Source organism: Rutidosis leptorrhynchoides, chromosome 2 (genome assembly GCF_046630445.1).
Source record: "Rutidosis leptorrhynchoides isolate AG116_Rl617_1_P2 chromosome 2, CSIRO_AGI_Rlap_v1, whole genome shotgun sequence".
Lineage (NCBI taxonomy): Eukaryota > Viridiplantae > Streptophyta > Magnoliopsida > Asterales > Asteraceae > Rutidosis > Rutidosis leptorrhynchoides.
The window spans coordinates 144,663,008-144,687,271 of NC_092334.1; positions in this window are offsets into that span (position 1 = coordinate 144,663,008).

The window sequence follows — 24,264 nt, forward strand, 5'->3', positions numbered from 1 at the left end:
ATGCTTTTTTTGTGCCAAAAAGATATTAAATCATAGAATTGACGTTTTACGAGGTTGCTATGGTTTAGCCGTGAGATATCAAAAGTAAAATCTTCTCAACGGTCAACCTTACAAGGGAAAAGTTACGGAGAACATAGAGTTTCGAATGATGAACTCAATGGTAAGTTTCGAAGGGCAAGAGGAATTGTGATTACTACGTGGTGTAGAATAATACGAAATTTTTTATATAAACAACTAATGAAAATTATATAGAAGTTCGAGTCGTTTAAGGTGACAATGTCGAAAGGAACAAAGTTCTTAGTAAAACTAGAGTTATGTTCAACATGTACTATTTTAAGTAAAATATCTTTTAAATTGATTTGTAAAAGTGAGAGTATAATTTTATATGTACTAGTCAAAATAAATAAAGGTAAATTTTGCTTAAATATATACAATTTATAAAATTTGCACGAATGGCGGTAAATAAATTTTTAAAATTTCGAGAGGATCGCACAGTAAAATAGTGTGTGTAAAATTTTGGTAACAGAATCTTCATATTTCGGAGGTTACGAGTTGGAAAAAGATCGATGAAGATCGGGTGAAGGTATTTTGAAAATTTTGAGTTATTTTTAAGCAAAAATGTTGCGAGGTAGTGAAATCTATTGTATTTAAATACGGTTGTTGACTATTATTAGGACATATGTTCTTGGAATTCAAAATGTTCATGTGTGAAGCTGTTGCTGACAAGTGAGATATGAATGGTAGAGTATGAGAACGTGATAGTGAATGTGGTGTTTATAATATCTTCTTTTGAATATTCAAATGAAAATCTTGCGAGTAGTTGTCGCTTAACTTCGATGGGTTCCCTAATGGGTTTATGAAAATCTATACTAGGATCGTAATTGCAGATAACACGAGGCATGTCACCTAAGAACATGCATCCTTCCTTCCAATTAAGCATCAAAGAGTTAAGTTGTTTAAGAAAGAAAGAATGCTAAGCTTTACAACTTTTATGGCATAGGAGAATTTGTTAATCTACTCATGGGTATGAGATAGATAGTTTGGTTGAAATGAGCTACTCGTATATCTACAAAGCAGATGTTGATTAACCTTCATGTAATAACATGAATGGCTTGGAAATTTCTCTTTGATCCACTTTCTATTCCATATGTCATGATATTGGAATTTCTGTATGAATTACCGTAATATAATCACATCGGTCAAGCGTCATTATATTTCACTAATTCATATTTCCATTTCAATATCACTTCACAAGGTCAGGATACGTGATCAAACTTAGATAGTCGAAGTTGGAATGTTGAGTCATGAGTGACATCCCTTGGTTTCACCAACTGAGATGGTCTTGTAACTCGCGCGAGTCAAAGAATACTTTGAATCACAATGGCGGATTCAGGTCATAAAGATATGTTTGGATATGATAACAATCACATATTAGCTGATCCTTCAGAGTCGGGATCATGCAAGATGATAGGGTTTTGGCTTGACATCCTTAGGAAAGGATACATAATGTCAAAAGAGGTAAAAGCATGTAGTAAGATGGATTGGCAGTATAAAGATTAAGGGAAAGCACTTAAAACTAAGGCAGGAAAGGTTATAGACCTAAAGATTGCTAAGGCACTCACATAAGGCACACATAGAATGCAATACTAGTTCTCTATAACAAGCCTTGGCTCTCCTAAATTTCATAATGAGATAGGTATGGTGGCATTCTATTACAAGTAAGTCATGGCTCTTATTCTAAGAGTCAGACGTGTAAGTATAGTTCCTATAGTAAAGTGTTTCTAAAGATTTGAATGGTATAGAAGTTCTAGGCATAACAAATATAAGTGAACTTAATGCACATAATCTAAAATGTAATGCAAATAATCAATGCAAATGAACAACACGGTTATAGACTAGACTCACTAATGCATCCTAACTATTCATGTTAGTCACACCAATGTAACCTAGTTCCCTATAACCAGAGCTCTGATACCAACTGTAACACCCCACCAAAATCGCCATTGACGCGGATGTTAACTCTGGTCCCAGTGCTTGGCTTGACTTCTAAGTAACAGCAGAGTTCTACAGCGGAAGCAAAATATCTAAGTACCTGAGACAAAACATGCTTAAAGTGTCAACCAAAATGGTTGAGTGAACAACATAGGTTTAATAATCATAACAAGTTTTTAGACGACAAGATTTAATTATAAACTTTAATCAGTTCGATAGTAGTGCTAGTGTATATGATATCGATACTAACCATAAGTTACCCTAAACACATCACGTTCGTGTCGTGCATCATTATTATGTATCCATTGACCATCGGTCATCCGGATAGAGACGTCACCCTCAATAGCGCTATTCACAATAACTAAGCTTGCCTTTTTACGTAGCAATTAACGATATCATGGTAGGGATTTAGCATGAATCAAAGCATGTTAGCAACAGTTTGAACTAATCAAAATAAAGTTTGAGTACTTGCGTCTAATCGTAAAACAGTTTAAAAGCAAGCATGTGTCTCACCCCAAAGTTTAAAATAAGTATATAGAGAAAGTTAAAAAGTGGGGCTAAGAAGTTCACCTTAGTAGCAAGTAGATATTCCACGCAAATAGTAAGAACGGAGTATGTAATCGGAGATCTCAACCTAGAGATGTAATGTTTAATTAGTTAATGTCTATTAGACATAAGTTTGTTTATTAATATAGTAAACTATATTAACAGTGACCGTTCTCAAGAAAAGTTATATTCATATAGGTGATAGTATACTTAGTGTAATTAAGTGTTACTATATAGATAAGTGTATAAGTTATACTAATAATAGTATTATTAGTCTTTAATTTTCCAACTATTATGTAACTTATCATTATATGTTACATATATAATTATACCTATGTGATACATACATATATATACATTCTTTATTTATTATTATACATGTATGTGTACATAACTATATGATATATATGTATATATGTAAGTGTTATATATACATTAATGTAAAGGTGGTACATATATATATATATATATATATATATATATATATATATATATATATATATATATATATATATATATATATATATATATATATATATATATATATACTTATAACTTCGTCACCCTTTATATTTTACTAACATATCATACATACACATGTATACATACACACGCACGTACATATACAAACATATGTACACATTCATATACACGTATGTATATATATATATATATACACACACACAAGCATATACTTACAATATAAACATGTACATACGTACATATGCATGCATGCATGCACGTATATTACTATCATTATCATTATTTTCTAATCTTCATTTATGTACATAAGATCATAAACCACTAGTTTAACTCTTAACCTATATCATAACCATGAATGATAGTTATTCATTTTCATACCCTTTAACTTATTTAACTAGTTCCATCATGATTCTTAATCTTAATAACCTAACAACTTATCAATCATTAATGATAACCATGATCATAATCTTTTTATTATAACCATGTTCATCATATCTACAAACCTTTATCTATTATAATTAACTTCATAACAACAATCATGATCATAACTATATTCATACTTTTAACCATTTAATTATCTAGTTTATAAATCAAGTTCAATCATTAACCTTATTACTAATACTTCATGATCATACATAATTTATAACACTTAATTATATTAACTAATTTATTAATCATTACTCATAATACTTATAACATAATACTTAAAACATGGTACTTAAATACAATTTAAAAGTGATAGATTAAAAGCATGATTAAGCTAGGGTTTTAGAACTGCCTTAGGAGATTAAGGATCAAGAAAAAGTTGATGAATGTGGACTGAATTAGCAGCCAATATCCATCAGGAAATCACGACCCGAACACTTTTTTTCTTGCGTCTGTTTTGACTCGCAAACTAGTAGGAACAACCAGAAAAAACGCAGCAGTAACAAGCTGAATTATGGCCTGTTTTGATCACGAAATCATGCAGGAAAAATAGGAGAATAAAGGCCGTTGTGTTGTCGACTTGAAGGGCTGCTAGAGCAGCAAACAAGTGGTGAAAAGGTGCTGTTTATGTGAGGTGTTGGGTCACGATCACAGCAGCAGCAATTCCGAATAAAACGTAGCAACAATGGGTCGGTTGTGGGGCTGATTTAGGTGTCGAATAACAGTGGTAAATAGCAGCCTGTTGTGGCTCGAAAGCGGCAGCAGAAAACGCAGCTGCAATAGCTGTTTTGAGGGCCTGTTTGGGCGGGTTTTTGGCGATCAGGAGCTGCAGAAAGTTGCTGAATTTGATGGCGGTTTGGGAGGGCTGAATGGGTGATGAATGGGTGTCGACTTGGGTGTGTTTTGGGCTACACAAAAGTAGCGGACATGAGGCTGAATTGCAGCAGGTTTTTGCGACTAAAAGGGCTGGTTTTTAGGTGGTGTTTGAAGGCAGTTTACAGCTGCACCTGGGCAGCCTGTTTGGTCGATAAGTAGCAGCAGAAAGCTGGTGTTTTGGCGCCAGTGGAGGGCTGCAAATAGCAGCTGGGTTACGGTGGTGGAAGGCTGCAAAAAGGCAGCTGCAGAGGGCTTTTCTAGGTGATTGATTGAGTGGTGTCTTGAGGTGCTTGTGATTGCCGAATTATGGTGGTGGGATGGTTGTAATTGCTGAACAAAAAGAGAGAAAGATGAGAGTATTTAATAATTTGTGTGATGCAAATTATGATGAGCTAGGTGTGTATTTTTTTTTTATAGGCCATGTGTTAGAGTTGAGATCAAATTTAACTTGCTCATGAATGATGAAAGGATTAGGATTAGGATTTGAATTTGTGATTAGATTAGGATTAGTTAAATGTAATTTGATTTGGATTTGGAACTTGAAGTTTATCTTCTTTTTTTTTTTTAATTTTTTTCCATGACTTTTATTGAATTTTATTTATTTATTTATTTATTTCCCAGGAGTTTTACATTTAACTAAGGTTACTTCAAGTTTAATAATTTAGTTGTTAGACACTACAATTTAATTATAAAGCTAATTATATAACTTTATATAATTTTGTACAGAGTTATGTATTTACATATATTTAATTAAGGTTAGGGTTTACATTACTAGAGTTTATAATATTAATTATTATTTGGGGTTAGGGTTTCAGGTTATTAATTATAAGCATTAATTTACAAGACGCTTATTTAGTTGAGCACTGATTATATCCGAATAACAACCCTAATGATAATACACAGAATAAGACAATGAAACCCTAGGGCAATTTGGTAAATTCAAAATGGAAAAGTGAGGGTTGTTATAAGTATAATCGTACTTTACAGTATTAAACTTGATCATTACCTCATCCGTACTGTAGTGACCCGAACTTTTTCATGTTTATATATTAAATGAAAACTATATTTACATGATTAAATGTTTCCAACATGTTAAGCAATCAAACTTGTTAAGAATTGATTAATTGAAATGAGTTTTATGTAGACAATTGACCACCCCGTTTGCTTGATGATTCACGAACGTCATAACTTGTGATAATTATATAATCGTTTTATTTTTTTATGATGTAAGTTTTTATTTTATACATATATATATATAAGAAGAAATACAATTAAATCAAAGATGTACAGTAAAACACTATTTGCTACAGTAAAACACTATTTGCTACAGTGAATTTTCGTGCATTCCTTGCTGTGAAATACTATTGACTACTCTGAAATATTCTATATGATTAACCGAACTCATTTGGCTATTTTTGAAGGAAATGGCACCGACTACTAGGCAGAACTTGAATATGAGCGAGGAAGATTTCCGTGCATTCTTTGCTGCAAACATAGCCGCAGTTCAGGCTGTGATGCAAAACAACAATAATAACTCTGGGTCTAGCAGAGGAGTTAACTCCACAGGAAACCGTGTAGGATGCTCCTAAAAGGCTTTCACTTCTTGTAAAACTCTGGAATTTGATGGAACTGAAGGACCAGTCGGACTGAAACGATGGACTGAGAAGGTCGAATCTGTGTTTGCTATAAGCAAATGTGCCGAAGAAGACAGGGTTAAGTACGCCACGCATACCTTCATAGGTACTGCGTTAACTTGGTGGAACACCTATCTTGAACAGGTGGGACAAGATGCTGCTTACGCACTACCGTGGTCAGCATTCAAACACTTGATGAATGAGCAGTACCGTCCCAGAAACGAAGTCAATAAGCTCAAGATAGAGCTTAGAGAATTACGAACACAGGGATTCGATATCACCACATACGAACGGCGATTCACCGAGTTGTGTTTATTGTGTCCAAGAGTGTTCGAAGATGAAGAAGAGCAGATCGATGCGTTTGTAAAGGGGTTACCAGAGAGAATTCAGGAGGATGTGAGTGCGAGCGCGCCCACCTCAATGCAAAAGGCAAGTCGAATGGCTCACAAACTCATAAACCAAATTAAGGGGAGAATTAAAGAGCAGGCGGGCGAGGAGGCCAAAGTGAAACAAGTCAAGAGAAAGTGGGAAGAAAACAGTGACAAGGGTCACCAACACAACAACAGTAACTATCGCTTCAACAATCAACACAACAATCACAACTACAATCGCACCAATTTTCGCAACAACAAATGCAACAACAACCATCCCAACGACAACAACTACCATTCCAACAATAATAACAATCGCAACAACAGCCATTTCAATAACAACAATGGCAACAAAAATCAGAAAATTCCGTGTAAAAGGTGTGAAGGGTACCATCCGAATATTTACTGTTCGGTAATATGTACCAAGTGTAATAGAATGGGGCATAGTGCGGCAAAGTGTGAAGTTTACGGACCAAGGAATAAAGGAACAGAAAATGCCGACATTACTTGTTTCGGATGCGGGAAGAAGGGCCATTACAAAAATATGTGTCCAAACCAAGGGAGTACTAGTGGGCTGTAGCGACCCCGACAAATCGTCAAGTGACTGCGTCGACTACGTAGGTCCCATTACCTGGTCATAAGTCTTTAAAACAGACGTTTGACCCAAAATATGTCGCATCCATTCAAGTGTAAAGATTGTTTCAAAGTTTACAAAGATAATTGACCACAAGTTAAGTTACAACGTTATAAGTACAAATGAAAACTATGCGACACAGTTTAAATAAGTTCAAAAGATGCTCCAAAATGCATGTATACTCGACATCCAAGCAAGTATCAAAAGAGTGCGGAAGCATGTATCACTAAGCATTCAAAACCTGAGAAAACATAGAAGAATCTGTCAACGAAAACGTTGGTGAAATCATAGGTTTAGTAAGTATTAAACGTTGTTTTTGAACCACAAGATTTTGTATTTCCATAACGTAGATTATCCAAATCATTTGCATTCCAAAAGTGTTGTTATACGCGAGCACTCAATTATCAAAACTTAACCAACGTTACCCCATCACACAGTGCTAGAACCCGCACTAAAACACAAAAATATATTTCATCCGCATAACGGTAGCGAACCGTCCGAATGAGGGTTTGTTAAACCCGTATGGCCACACAATATAAGTTCTCGCTTACACCCTGCAAGTGTAACTAATGATAATCGAATTGAGGCATTTTTGTTCTAACTCGCACGTGGAATGTTTGTTTTCACACTTGTGTTCAAAACATAAAAGTAAGTAGTACAAGATGTAACAAAGTATATGTTTTCTCAGCCCACGATTTAAAAGTATAAAAGTATTTGCAAAGGTGGGACTATGATCTCACCTCGAGTGCACGAGTATAAAAGTACTTCACAAAGTAACGTATGCATGAAAGTTGCTTAGCCTTGACCTAAACAAGTAAGTTGTATCAATTAACCGGTTACGACACAAGGTCGGGTGAAATGCGTTCAATTAGTCCTATGGCTCGTTACGACTCGAATAGTATAGCATGTGAATCACGTTGTCAAGTTTCATGCAAGAATCACGTATAAAAGCATGTTAGAACGTTTGCATAAAAGTTTGGTTAAGTTTGACTAAAAGTCAAACTTGGTCAAAGTCAACGAAAAAGTCAACACGTTCGGGTCGGGTCCCGGACTATTTTTCTATGCTAGTTATTCATATACAAGTATATTAGAACAAGTTTCATGTGAATCGGAGGTCGATAGCTAGTCAAACATTTCACGTGAAATGGGTCCAAGAGGTCAGAATCTGGCCAGGTGATTCTGCGCGCCGCGCGGGGATGTGGCGCGCCGCGCCACTACCTGGGCAGAGAATTCTGGTCAGTTTTTCCAAGTGTGCACGAACCAAAACCTTTTCTACCCAACTCTTGACCCGCAAACACTTATAATGCCTATCATATATCGTCGAAAAGGTATTTTGACGAGGAATACAACTAACCACATATCATCAATCAAAAACATCATTTACAATAGCCGAAATCTTGTCAAGTGGTCATTAAATGTTCAAAACCATCGTTTCAAGTTTACAAAACGCATTTTAAGATTCGGGAATGTAATTCACACATATGATATGCCGTTTTGAAGGTAATGAAACATACAATACAGCTAATCACTAACTAATAACATTTCATGGCATTCAAAGCATCAAAATTCCATTTCAAGTTCATCAAACCCTAACCCAAATCCACCAAAACCAATAATCGAGTTTATGGAGTTTTCTCAAGCAACCTACACATCAAATTGAAGCTAGTGATACTAGTAACACAATTAAAACATGAACTTTAACAATTTAACAACATTTAATCACCCAAAACTCAAGATTAAGCACACCCATTTCAAATGTTCAAACTAGTTACTCAAAACAACAAATCGAGCAAACAAAACATGTATTCATGCTAGACACGAGCCATAGACACTAACTAACACCATTTCAAGTATATAAAATGAATTTAGAGAAATCTAGAGTTTTTAGAAACTTTACCCCAAGCTATGAAATTGGTACCAAATCGAAGAGGATGAAGAGAGGATCACGAAAATGTAATTTGTTTTGATGTTTGCTTCTCCAATCGAATTTAGATGATGAATTTGTGAGTTGGGTGTTTAAGTTCAAAAATGGAAGATGAGAAAGGAGAGAAGGAGATGAGTGGAAGTGAATGGGTAGATGAGGTGGGTTGACTAGTTGACCTAGTCAACTAGTTTGCCCACTTGGCAACCTCGGTCCCTCAAGTTTCAAAGCGGGTGCGGGAATTAACCAAACGAATATTTTAAAAACGCTCGAGTAAACGAGTGATGTTATAATTAAATAACGAGATTATTATGAACGTTACTCAACGGAACTATTAATTTAAATACGAAAGATTTTATATAAAAAAAAAAAGACGGCGTTAAAATAAATTTAACCGAAAAACGCGGGATGTTACATTATCCACACCTCAAAAGAAATTTCGTCCCGAAATTTAGTTGGAAGTAGTAGTTGTTGAATCTTCCTCGAGGTCTTGCGTTGTAAAAATTTACGAATAAGTGAAGGTACGTCTTTGGGCATTTCAACGAACTTCGACGGTCGGGATTTTTACGTTGGATTGAAGTTTGGTTTCACGATTCATAATTTCAACCGGTTCTCCTAGGAAGTGGAGTGTACCATCGATAGCAAGCTCATCGAAGGGAATAGCAAGTTACGTCTTCAGGTTCTATGTAGGATGAACGGAGACTCAAATGAGTCGGAAAATCTAAACGGCTAGGAAGCGGTTCCAATACGCCCCAAGGTTTCAAAAGGTTCAATATTGCGGCTATAGCTTTTCTCGATTTCCCAAAATGGATTACACCTTTCCAAGGTGCGGTTTCTCAATATTACGCGGTTACACACTGGGATTTGTGAGGTTTTCATCTAAGTTTGGTATAACTCTTTTGGCGACTACGGATCGTCTCGAGCCCTCCTCGGATTTGAATGATTTCAATTGTTGTTTCTTGATGGAGTTCAGATTTCGGTGGTTGATGCTTTGGTTAAATGAACAGGGGTATGACATTAGCGGTCATATAGGGTTTCGGAAAGTGCGCGTGAACACACGAGTGGTAACTACTGTTGTAAGAGTGATCTACTAAAGGTGAAAATACGAGTTTGTGACATGTCTTTCCAAGACGTAAATCGTTCGTTTGCTCGGTTCGTCGGTTTGTGGGTGGTATGCGGTACTCATGTCTAAGCGGGTCTCCAAGGCTTCTTGTAAAACTAGAAGTGAAACGAGTATCTCGATCTGAAATGAGGTACATCTCTTTAAGGTATATTTGAAAGAGTTTGTTAGGACGTGAAAACGTTTGTTGGAACAAGTTTCTGTTTCTCAAGAATTTCGCGCCGCGAAAGATTTATCGGTTTCCGAAAATGTTCGATAGGACTATTCACCCTCGAGGCGAATACTAGTATAGTGTGAAGAGTCTCTCTCTCCATTGAGAATTTAGATAAAATATTTCCTTAAACGGAAGTACGAGTGTAAGGCGAGAGAAGTTTTCCACCTCGGTGTGAGCATAACAGGTATATTGTAGTTCGTTGATAAAACTGTGCGAGGACGAGATAGTATTCATGTATAACGTATGTTTGAAGTTGAAAGAATTCGTCATTCATTCGGAAGCATAAATATGGTTCGACAATATTCGAAGGTGTGTCCCCGGTATGGTTGTTGTCAGTACTTTCGGAGTTTTTCAGATGTCCAAACATGAATAGATGAAGTCATGTACATGGCACATGGTGGTGTTTAGGTTGATCGAGTCTAACCACCATCACGTGTCACTAGAACTTTGGTATGTCTTACCATAATATAACCACGTTGATCGAGTGTCGTTATATTACGCTAACTCATACCTCCATTCCCACATCACTCTATAGATTCAAGTTCGTGTAATCGTGAAGTTTAAAATAAACAAAGTGTAACGACGTCTCTAACGTGACTCGTATTGAATCGAAAGAATTAGTGCAACTATAAAGAAGCGTTCCCCGAGGGAAGTGTATAAATGATTGTTCACGTCATTGCGGTTCAAGTCAAGCGATAATGCCCTTAGGCACGAAAAGAGTAACGAATCATGATAACAAAAAGTACGCAGCCGTAGTGATAATTAGCGATGACGATACTCACCTAGAGTAGTGATGGTAGTAACAAGAAGTGGTAGATAGTAAGGAACACCGGTGTGACACCGATAGTAAGTTGAAACGGTGGCGAATCATAATCTGGGAGACAGGGTTCCCGGACAAGTGTGACCAATGAAGTCGTTGTCATCCTTACGCGCATGAATCTTGAATTTACGTGTGTTACCAGAAAGTGGCGGAATACGAGTTCGTATGATGAAGGTTGGGTACCATTAAAAAGTTTGCCTAAGAATGATTCAAGTATAATGCACAAGTAGTCAAGTAAGTGCTATCTATAGCAAATGTATGTCAGAATGCAAATGCTATCTATTCGGTTGTAGTCTAGACTCACTAATGCGTCCTAACGACTCTGTTAGACACACTAATGCACGTCCTAGTTCCCTACAACCAACGCTCTGATACCACTTGTAGCGACCCCGACAAATCGTCAAGTGACGGCGTCGACTACGTAGGTCCCATTACCTGGTCATAAGTCTTTAAAACAGACGTTTGACCCAAAATATGTCGCATCCATTCAAGTGTAAAGATTGTTTCAAAGTTTACAAAGATAATTGACCACAAGTTAAGTTACAACGTTATAAGTACAAATGAAAACTATGCGACACAGTTTAAATAAGTTCAAAAGATGCTCCAAAATGCATGTATACTCGACATCCAAGCAAGTATCAAAAGAGTGCGGAAGCATGTATCACTAAGCATTCAAAACCTGAGAAAACATAGAAGAATCTGTCAACGAAAACGTTGGTGAAATCATAGGTTTAGTAAGTATTAAACGTTGTTTTTGAACCACAAGATTTTGTATTTCCATAACGTAGATTATCCAAATCATTTGCATTCCAAAAGTGTTGTTATACGCGAGCACTCAATTATCAAAACTTAACCAACGTTACCCCATCACACAGTGCTAGAACCCGCACTAAAACACAAAAATATATTTCATCCGCATAACGGTAGCGAACCGTCCGAATGAGGGTTTGTTAAACCCGTATGGCCACACAATATAAGTTCTCGCTTACACCCTGCAAGTGTAACTAATGATAATCGAATTGAGGCATTTTTGTTCTAACTCGCACGTGGAATGTTTGTTTTCACACTTGTGTTCAAAACATAAAAGTAAGTAGTACAAGATGTAACAAAGTATATGTTTTCTCAGCCCACGATTTAAAAGTATAAAAGTATTTGCAAAGGTGGGACTATGATCTCACCTCGAGTGCACGAGTATAAAAGTACTTCACAAAGTAACGTATGCATGAAAGTTGCTTAGCCTTGACCTAAACAAGTAAGTTGTATCAATTAACCGGTTACGACACAAGGTCGGGTGAAATGCGTTCAATTAGTCCTATGGCTCGTTACGACTCGAATAGTATAGCATGTGAATCACGTTGTCAAGTTTCATGCAAGAATCACGTATAAAAGCATGTTAGAACGTTTGCATAAAAGTTTGGTTAAGTTTGACTAAAAGTCAAACTTGGTCAAAGTCAACGAAAAAGTCAACACGTTCGGGTCGGGTCCCGGACTATTTTTCTATGCTAGTTATTCATATACAAGTATATTAGAACAAGTTTCATGTGAATCGGAGGTCGATAGCTAGTCAAACATTTCACGTGAAATGGGTCCAAGAGGTCAGAATCTGGCCAGGTGATTCTGCGCGCCGCGCGGGGATGTGGCGCGCCGCGCCACTACCTGGGCAGAGAATTCTGGTCAGTTTTTCCAAGTGTGCACGAACCAAAACCTTTTCTACCCAACTCTTGACCCGCAAACACTTATAATGCCTATCATATATCGTCGAAAAGGTATTTTGACGAGGAATACAACTAACCACATATCATCAATCAAAAACATCATTTACAATAGCCGAAATCTCGTCAAGTGGTCATTAAATGTTCAAAACCATCGTTTCAAGTTTACAAAACGCATTTTAAGATTCGGGAATGTAATTCACACATATGATATGCCGTTTTGAAGGTAATGAAACATACAATACAGCTAATCACTAACTAATAACATTTCATGGCATTCAAAGCATCAAAATTCCATTTCAAGTTCATCAAACCCTAACCCAAATCCACCAAAACCAATAATCGAGTTTATGGAGTTTTCTCAAGCAACCTACACATCAAATTGAAGCTAGTGATACTAGTAACACAATTAAAACATGAACTTTAACAATTTAACAACATTTAATCACCCAAAACTCAAGATTAAGCACACCCATTTCAAATGTTCAAACTAGTTACTCAAAACAACAAATCGAGCAAACAAAACATGTATTCATGCTAGACACGAGCCATAGACACTAACTAACACCATTTCAAGTATATAAAATGAATTTAGAGAAATCTAGAGTTTTTAGAAACTTTACCCCAAGCTATGAAATTGGTACCAAATCGAAGAGGATGAAGAGAGGATCACGAAAATGTAATTTGTTTTGATGTTTGCTTCTCCAATCGAATTTAGATGATGAATTTGTGAGTTGGGTGTTTAAGTTCAAAAATGGAAGATGAGAAAGGAGAGAAGGAGATGAGTGGAAGTGAATGGGTAGATGAGGTGGGTTGACTAGTTGACCTAGTCAACTAGTTTGCCCACTTGGCAACCTCGGTCCCTCAAGTTTCAAAGCGGGTGCGGGAATTAACCAAACGAATATTTTAAAAACGCTCGAGTAAACGAGTGATGTTATAATTAAATAACGAGATTATTATGAACGTTACTCAACGGAACTATTAATTTAAATACGAAAGATTTTATATAAAAAAAAAAAGACGGCGTTAAAATAAATTTAACCGAAAAACGCGGGATGTTACATGGGCAAGGCCGTGGAAGAGTCTTCAAGATCAATGCCGCAGAAGCACAGGAAGACCCGGAGTTTGTTACGGGTACGTTCCTTATTGATGAAAAACATGCTTATGTTTTATTTGATTCGGGTGCGGATAGAAGCTATATGAGTAGATATTTTTGTGCCAAGTTAGGTTGCCCTTTAATGCCTTTGGATGAAAAGTTTTTACTCGAATTAGCAAATGGTAAATTAATTAAAGCCGATAATATATGCCGGAACAGAAAAATTAAACTGGTTGATGAAACGTTTAAGATTAACTTGATACCAGTAGAATTAGGAAGTTTTGATGTGATAATTGGCATGGACTGGTTGAAAAAGGAGAGAGCAGAGATCGTTTGTTACAAAAATGCGATTCTCATTATGCGTGAAAAAGGAAAACCCTTAATGGTGTACGGAGAAAAGAGCAACGCGAAGCTAAATCTTATTAGTAATTTGAAGGCGCAAAAGCTAATAAGAAAAGGTTGCTATGCTGTTCTAGCACATGTCGAGAAAGTACAAACCGAAGAAAATAACATCGATGATGTTCCTGTCGCAAAAGAGTTTTCTGATATATTTTCGAAAGAATTACCGGGACTACCTCCACACCGATCCGTTGAATTTCAAATAGACCTTGTACCAGGAGCTGCACCAATAGATAGTGCTCCTTACAGACTCGCACCCAGCGAAATGAAGGAATTACAAAGTCAATTACAAGAACTTTTAGAACGTGGTTTCATTCGACCAAGCACATCACCTGTAACATCCCGCATTTTTCCGTTAAATTTATTTTAACGCCGTCTTTTTTTAGATAATATCTTTCGTTATCTAAATTCGTATCTTTCATTAACTAACGTTCTTAATATTTCCGTTATTCGATTATAACATCTCTAGTTTACTCTAGCATTTTTGAAATATTCGTTTGGCTAATTCACGCACCCGCTTTCAAACTCGAGGGACTAATGTTGTCAAGTGAGCAAAGAGGTAACTAGTGGTTGACTAGTCAACCACCTCTCTCCCCACCATTCATTATCTTTTCTTTTCTTTTTCATTTTTCTCTCAACTTTTATTTCCAAACTTCCATCCTTTTGATCTTCATCACTAATTCATCATCTAAATCATTTCAAGGAAGCTATGTAACGACCCAAACATTGTTTCACCAAAAACACGACTTAATTTTTTATTTTTTTTATAACAGACCATCTGGACGGCGTCCAGACCTCTGGACGGCGTCCAGTAACAAAGGACAGGACGGCGTCCAAATCCTTGGACGGCGTCCCGATTGCACTAAAGTGTTCTGAGACAGAAAACACCCAACCCACGTTATACTGGACGGCGTCCATCCCATCTGGACGGTGTCCATCAGACCTGATCAGCTCCAATTCATTTCAAAATACATTTAACACTTTAAATTAACAGCCAACGCTTTGTAACAACCCAATCGAGTTTTACATCAACAAAACATTAAAGAAAAGTGTTTACACCGCAAATACGGGTTAAGACTCAATAACCCAACCTAATACCAAGAGCATAATCCCGGGGACTACCAAATCCCAATCCGCGTCCAAATATCCAAAAGCTACCCCATCGAGCCCAAGCGCTCCTAAGCATCTAGTCAAACAACTAGCTAGCTTCATAATCACAATACCTGTAAAAAGGTAAACAACGAGAGGGGTAAGCTTGAAGCTTAGTGAATGCAATAATTATACATATACATATATAATATACTTACTTGCAATCACTTACACAATTACCGCATACATACTAGCAATATAATTAGCATACCATCGCAAAGTATAACGCTAAATCTCCAATACGCAAGCTAGCACAAACAATAGCATATAACTCGAACAATAATATGCTACACTACAACACATAAAACGTTGATGTTCACAACATCCATTAGTATTCAAGATCTCAAGGCTAGCCCCACTAATGGTATCGTCAACATCGAACTTAAATTACATCCGTCCCAATAAATGTGGTATCGTCAACATCGAACTTAAAACCCACGTATGAGGTATCGTCAACATCGAACTTAAAACCCTCATCGAATGAATTAATGTGGTATCGTCAACATCGAACTTAAAACCCACATATGAGGTATCATCAACATCGAACTTTAAGCCCTCATCGAATGTCACTACAATAGTGGTATGGCTTCGTCAACACCGAACTTTAAATCCATACATGAGGTATCGTCAACATCGAACTTTAAGCCCTCATCAAGACAACAAAATACTCTAGGGTATGGTATCGTCAACATCGAACTTTAACCCATACCCCACAAGTAAATAAATCATATACATACATATATAATTATTCCACTCACCTTGAAATGCCCGCACAAGTCATGTATAACATGATCTCCGTCCTCAAATTCGAGCAAGTAACCACCTATATCACACATAGGTACAATATACACATAAATAGTCATTCTCTAAAAGAGAACCCGACACAAACATCCCTTGACCAAGGGATTACACCTTGCTCGCCAAAACCCGCCCATTTAACACCTAATGGACACAAACCAACTACCACTTCGGGTGGTAATTTAAACCCACACAACAAGGTACAATTTAGCCTAAATCATACTTGACACCGATTAGACCAACCTAGGTCTTAACACTAAATTACTACTTCGGTAGTAATCATTTCAAACGCCATGTAAACCAAAAACATAACACGTGCAATATCGACCCATATTGCTTTTGACCACATTTTACTTTTGTTAAAATGTCATTTTAACCCAAAATCACTTCTCGCGATTACCTTCATTCAAAAAAATGCTATTTAACACTTAACAAAAGTGTTTAACATCCATTTAATCCAAAATTAGAGTCATCATCAATTTTAACCCAATTCAAAGTCGACCCATTTTGACATAAGTCCCAAAAATGCCAAAACTGACCAATAATCACTAACACAAGTGAAAATGGCCCTAATACACCAATTAAACCAAATCACAAGTGTTAAACACTTATCTTACCCAATTTGACACATAAACCCTAATTTTGACCCATTTCAAACTAGTATTTCAAACATACCCAAATGGGTTCCAATACTTCCATAATCACTAAACTAAGTGATTACATTCAAGATCAAAGTCTAATCATGGCCAAAACATCAACCAACCCAAAACCCGCCAAGTATCAAAAATAGCAAGTCACAATAAACCCACTTCGTCATCTAAATGGGTTTCACAACTAAACAAGCTCAAACCCTAAATGTACACAAGAATCTTAACAATTAGATTCGGAGTTAGAGCTTACCAACACTACCAAAACGTAGCCGTGAACGAGGTGAACAACATTAACACTTGCACCTTAACCCGAAATCAACATCCTTCTTCTCCAATGGAGCTTTCCCTCTCTAAAACTCTCCCTCTCTCTCTAGGGTTTGGAGTGTAAGTGAGGATGGATGCGAAAAATGATCCAAAATTGGATCTAAAACTGATATTAAAGCCCCAAATCCGTCCACAAGTGAAAAGACCAAAGTACCCCTTTAAATTTGAGTAAAATAGAGCTGCTGGCCCGTCAGGCCTCTTGGACGGCGTCCAAAAAGGTTGGACGGCGTCCCAATGAACTGAGTCTGAAACTTGTTTTGGCCATAACTTTCAAACCGTAACTCCGTTTTCGACGAATCAAATATCGTTGGAAACGTAATGAGATTTACTATCCAATGGTAAGGTTTTAGAACATCATCTCCAACTTTATTTGGGATCCAAATATACGCTTACATGACTCGTATTTCGAATGACGTTCGAAATAACGCGTAACTGAAAAACGGGTGTTACAACTCTCCCCCACTTTCATTGGATCACGTCCTCGTGATCCGCACCAACACTAGTAGTTAAGCAACTTCTCCCTCGAACATTTCTGCTTCCAACGCGAAGTCACACACGTATTAATCACGCCTCTGAATTCTCACTTCGCGCTCTAATGTATCATATTACAACGATATCGGGCAATCAACCCTCGAGTCAAAACAACTGCAACCGTTTGCTCCTACGCCGACTATCCAAACTCGTACCATACACTTCACAATCGTCTTAAAAGTAGAGCAATTCACCGACAACCATCGTTGTCGTTCCTTTCAATCCTGTTAAACACAACCAAGCCCGACATCCATAACATCTCCCGTGAATTCTAAGATCTCACCACACGCTAATAATCACTAGCGTGCACTACCGCAACAAGCGATATCTCATACACTCATGTCCAGAATTTCCATTTAGGAAAATACGAAAAACACTACATATCCCTTCAAGTTCTCTCGGCTACAACTCGCCACAAGCTACATCCGTAACCATATCACTCAATCAATCGATCCGCACACGATCATCCGTCACTAGATTAATCCAGGACAACAATAATACACCATGTGCTGAGCAAAACATCAACACTCGACGCAGGGTTCCTCCTCTAAACCCTACCACACAACCACACAAGACGGCTTCCTAGTACTAGCATGGGACTAATCGTATACTAGAATCCCGTCAATGGCGAATTATCATCACGAAATTTCCGCAATTCGCCACACGACTCACAGAATATTTACCCATGCCGGGTGAACCTTCCTATCTAGACCGTCCGTTAAGGATGGTCTCGACATTTTAATGCAGCCTACGGGTCACATCACTAGGGTACACACTCTCGCAAACAAATAACATCCGCGTGTCTCTACGGGAGACAGTCAGAACTGACACTCTCTGCCTCACAATCGTCCATAAAGTGGAATGATCCACTGACAATTTCTAAGATCACTTTTCCCGACAGGGAAAATACAGCATTCGCCACGATATCGAACTCGTTCCCATCCAATAATCCTATCCGGGTTTCATGACAACCCAGATTTTTCACTAAGAGAGCACCTGCAATGACATCTTCCTTTTCTCACTTCCGTGGTCTCCAACTGCATACTTGGTCTCATACCGCCCTTTAGTACCACACGACCACCTTACGTAAGAAATCTTACACCACGCTCGATTCTATCATCACAATCTCTACACATATCATTCCAGAATCGTAACTCACAATCGTAAATGCAAGATCTCAAGTCGACATCACCAACCCGTCACTCTTCCTCATTAGGAAATCCGAATTCCTGCTGAGGCCTAGCACGGTACACCCCAACATTTCACTATACAAACACCACCGAAGCTTCCTCGGGCGGCAGTAAAAACTCCCCCACTAAGGATTCAGCTCCATATTCTCACCGCCAAGATGATAACATCCCGCGAAATTGTCGTTCCACGGAACACATGACCATTCTCATCATTGGTCCCATACTCCACATTAGTCCAAATTCACTTCAGGCTCTCAGAGCCGACATCCACATTCACTTGGAATGTCGTACACGCGATGACATCACACCTTCATACTACAATTCACAGTCAACTGCCTTAATCATTCGCAAAGCGAACTCCACCAAAGTCCCACATACGCCTCTAAGCCTAGGCATATGCCACTCCGCTTAATTAGTCGTGCATCTCAGTCGAGATCACCCGACCTTCCACTCAACGAACCCTTATCAACAATGGCTCACTCTCATGATGAAGAGTGACCAATCCGACACGATAATTACGTGACCGCAATATCAACAATTCATCGAAATCTTCGGCCTAACAGAAGATTAGGTACATCACCGGCTCACCGGTCATCTTTACCCATCCATCACTTAAGAGCAACAAGATTCACTCATCCGTCACTTCATAAGAAGTATTCATCACAATGCTCTTAAACTTCGACTTTCGCAACCGTCGAATTACTATCACCCGTCGATCACTATTATAATCTCCGATGCTTCCAAGGGTATTTCACAGGCACCCTAAGCACAAAGTGATCACAACACTACCGGAGTTGAACATTACACTAGCAGGTATAAAAAGGCACCTGACGCAGTGTCATGGAGACTCCCACCACAATTAATCGAATTTTAGAAAATCGATCTTTAGGTTCCATACACCCATCTCTTTTTAATAATGGCCCGAAGTCATACTTACCCGACAACCTTACGGTTTATTGTCTTATCGAAAGTCCCAAGCGATCACACACTACCCGCAATTTCCACAAGGCCAAACGATATGGCCTAATGAGGCCCTTCATCTAACACTAAGGAGATGCTCGGGAACACCAAGTCTTACACCCTTCTACATCTCGATAAAACCACTACTACAAGGGATATTCCATTATGAATGTTACCTCATAAGCCACAACACACTAACACAATCATCGTTATACGGGTCCCACTCCCATGAGTTTAACGACCCGAAGACTCCTCGATTCGCCAATTCCAAGGCGACTCACAACTAGAATCCTAACACGATTCTCAAACCACACACTCTACCGAGTGTAACTCAAAACTACAATCATTAGGCTTGTCGCATTCCATTACGGAATTCAAGTCCTCGTCGCACACACGCAAGTGTAAATTGGTCATCCTAGTTACGATGGGTAACTAAAACCAATAACAATCTCAACAGTGCACCCACTACTTAGGGTGTCTAAGCACGCACCAAACTCGTGAGTTGGCTCGCTCACTTAACTAACCGAATCCATCGTAACACTTCCCGGCTCGTAATGAACCCGATGTGACAACAAGCACATCACTCGAGACCACTATTCCCTAGGAACCAATAAAAGATTCCTAATTCGTCCCATTCTACCCCAACCATGCCACGTTTCCTCCGTTCGGTACTTGTCATATCATGCTTAGTGTCAAGATACACTTTCGTAATAATGGTGATCGGTCATTATTACAAATGCGTACCTTACCATTTTCACATGGTCACGCAAAGTACTTTACCCGAACTGATGCAACATTCACACAAAGTAACACGCGATAACTCCTAGTACCCGAATGACCAAAGTCCTTACCGTGAACTTGAGCACTCAACACCGCCAAACATACGAATCTCTCCAATAAATTCATCCCTAGGATACCGCACAAAAGATACCTGTATATATATACACCTATATACAATATAATAATAAATGTACACAAGTACACCGCAACAACAAGTCAACCTATAACCTAGGTGACTATCACTGAAACAACGTCCAAGTTCGCCTACTTACATTAGACACTAGCTATCTAAGGCACTAATTTATTCGCGAAATAAGGCCCCACAAAATCACACTTTGGACAAACAGAAGTCCTAGTTAGTCACCTACTCTAAAGCACTAACAAATCTCAATCCGACCCGTATTCTACAAGTCCCGCAAATAATACATAACTGTCAAGAAGTCTAAGACTAGACACCTATTCCAAGGTCACCTAATTCCCTTAGACTATGCTCTGATACCACTTGTAACGAACCAAACATCGTTTCACCAAAAACATGACTTAATTTTTTTTTTATAACAGACCATCTGGACGGCGTCCAGACCTCTGGACGGCGTCCAGTAACAAAGGACAGGACGGCGTCCAAATCCTTGGACGGCGTCTCGATTACACTAAAGTGTTCTGAGACAGAAAACACCCAACCCACGTTATACTGGACGGCGTCCATCCCATCTGGACGGTGTCCAGCAGACCTGATCAGCTCCAATTCATTTCAAAATACATTTAACACTTTAAATTAACAGCCAACGCTTTGTAACAACCCAATCGAGTTTTACATCAACAAAACATTAAAGAAAAGTGTTACACCGCAAATTCGGGTTAAGACTCAATAACCCAACCCAATACCAAGAGCATAATCCCGGGGACTACCAAATCCCCAATCCGCGTCCAAATATCCAAAAGCTACCCCATCGAGCCCAAGCGCTCCTAAGCATCTAGTCAAACAACTAGCTAGCTTCATAATCACAATACCTGTAAAAAGGTAAACAACGAGAGGGGTAAGCTTGAAGCTTAGTGAATGCAATAATTATACATATACATATATAATCTACTTACTTGCAATCACTTACACAATTACCGCATACATACTAGCAATATAATTAGCATACCATCGCAAAGTATAATGCTAAATCTCCAATACGCAAGCTAGCACAAACAATAGCATATAACTCGAACAATAATATGCTACACTACAACACATAAAACGTTGATGTTCACAACATCCATTAGTATTCAAGATCTCAAGGCTAGCCCCACGAATGGTATCGTCAACATCGAACTTAAATTCCATCCATCCCAATAAATGTGGTATCGTCAACATCGAACTTAAAACCCACGTATGAGGTATCGTCAACATCGAACTTAAAACCCTCATCGAATGAATTAATGTGGTATCGTCAACATCGAACTTAAAACCCCATATGAGGTATCGTCAACATCGAACTTTAAGCCCTCATCGAATGTCACTACAATAGTGGTATGGCTTCGTCAACACCGAACTTTAAATCCATACATGAGGTATCGTCAACATCGAACTTTAAGCCCTCATCAACACAACAAAATACTCTAGGGTATGGTATCGTCAACATCGAACTTTAACCCATACCCCACAAGTAAATAAATCATATACATACATATATAATTATTCCACTCACCTTGAAATGCCCGCACAAGTCATGTATAACATGATCTCGAGCAAGTAACCACCTATATCACACATAGGTACAATATACACATAAATAGTCATTATCTAAAAGAGAACCCGACACAAACATCCCTTGACTAAGGGATTACACCTTGCTCGCCAAAACCCGCCCATTTAACACCTAATGGACACAAACCAACTACCATTTCGGGTGGTAATTTAAACCCACACAACAAAGTACAATTTAGCCTAAATCATACTTGACACCGATTAGACCAACCTAGGTCTTAACACTAAATTACTACTTCGGTAGTAATCATTTCAAATGCCATGTACACCAAAAACATAACACGTGCAATATCGACCCATATTGCTTTTGACCACATTTGACTTTTGTTAAAATGTCATTTTAACCCAAAATCACTTCTCGCGATTACTTTCATTAAAAAAAAAGTGCCATTTAACACTTAACAAAAGTGTTTAACATCCATTTAATCCAAAATTAGAGTTATCATCAATTTTGACCCAATTCAAAGTCGACCCATTTTGACATAAGTCCCAAAAATGCCAAAACTAACCAATAATCACTAACACAAGTGAAAATGGCCCTAATACACCAATTAAACCAAATCACAAGTGTTAAACACTTATCTTACTCAATTTGACACATAAACCCTAATTTTGACCCATTTCAAACTAGTATTTCAAACATACCCAAATGTGTTCCAATACTTCCATAATCATTAAACTAAGTGATTACATTCAAGATCAAAGTCTAATCATGGCCAAAATGTCAACCAACCCAAAACCCGCCAAGTATCAAAAATAACAAGTCACAATAAACCCACTTCGTCATCTAAACGGGTTTCACAACTAAACAAGCTCAAACCTTAAATGTACACAAGAATCTTAACAATTAGATTCGGAGTTAGAGCTTACCAACACTACCAAAACGTAGCCGTGAACGAGGTGAACAACATTAACTCTTGCACCTTAACCCGAAATCAACATCCTTCTTCTCCAATGGAGCTTTCCCTCTCTAAAACTCTCCCTCTCTCTCTAGGGTTTGGAGTGTAAGTGAGGATGGATGTGAAAAATGATCCAAAATTGGATCTAAAACTGATATTAAAGCCCCAAATCCGTCCACAAGTGAAAAGACCAAAGTACCCCTTTTAATTTGAGTAAAATAGAGCTGCTGGCCCGTCAGGCCTCTTGGACAGCGTCCATGATATTGCATTAAACATACATATAATTCGACGCAATATCATTTATATTTCATCAGCTTTTATCGTTTACTAAGACATTCAAATGTATAAATCACGAGAAAAACGACAAAAGATAATACGAGCTCGAAGTTTGAAGAAAAGAAGATAAACGATGGATTTAAACCAAATATATATCAAGATAACGTTACCCGAATACAAGTTCAAGATGAGCAAAGAAGAAGAATTCAAATAAAAAGTTCCAAGTCAATATACGTAAACACGGGATCAAAAGAGAACAAAACATAAAATAAAAACAAGAAAACTGTCGGCTATTCTTACGCGAATCGTGTGGTCACCTACGCGAAACGCGTAGTAATTTTCTCTTACGCGGATCGTGTGGCCTCCTACGCGAAACGCGTAATATCCAGTCCAGATCCAGATTCAAATGCAAATGGGACGGTTGCTTTTATGTTTTAATATGATTCTTTTTCAAGTGGTACAGCAAAGGGATACTTTTGACCTACTACACCAACTATCAACATGTATAATACGGAGTACACTTACAGTTACAAGACACACAGAAAGAACAGAGAGTTAGAGGGCAGAAGACTACACAAAGAAATATACATTACAAAATTATTACTTTAGTTACTGTCTTTGTATTTTCAAGTACTACGTCTTAATTTCAGTTTCAAGGTTCAAAATTAGGATAGTTTCAAATATTAAGGGTGTGTTGTTCGTGATTAAGG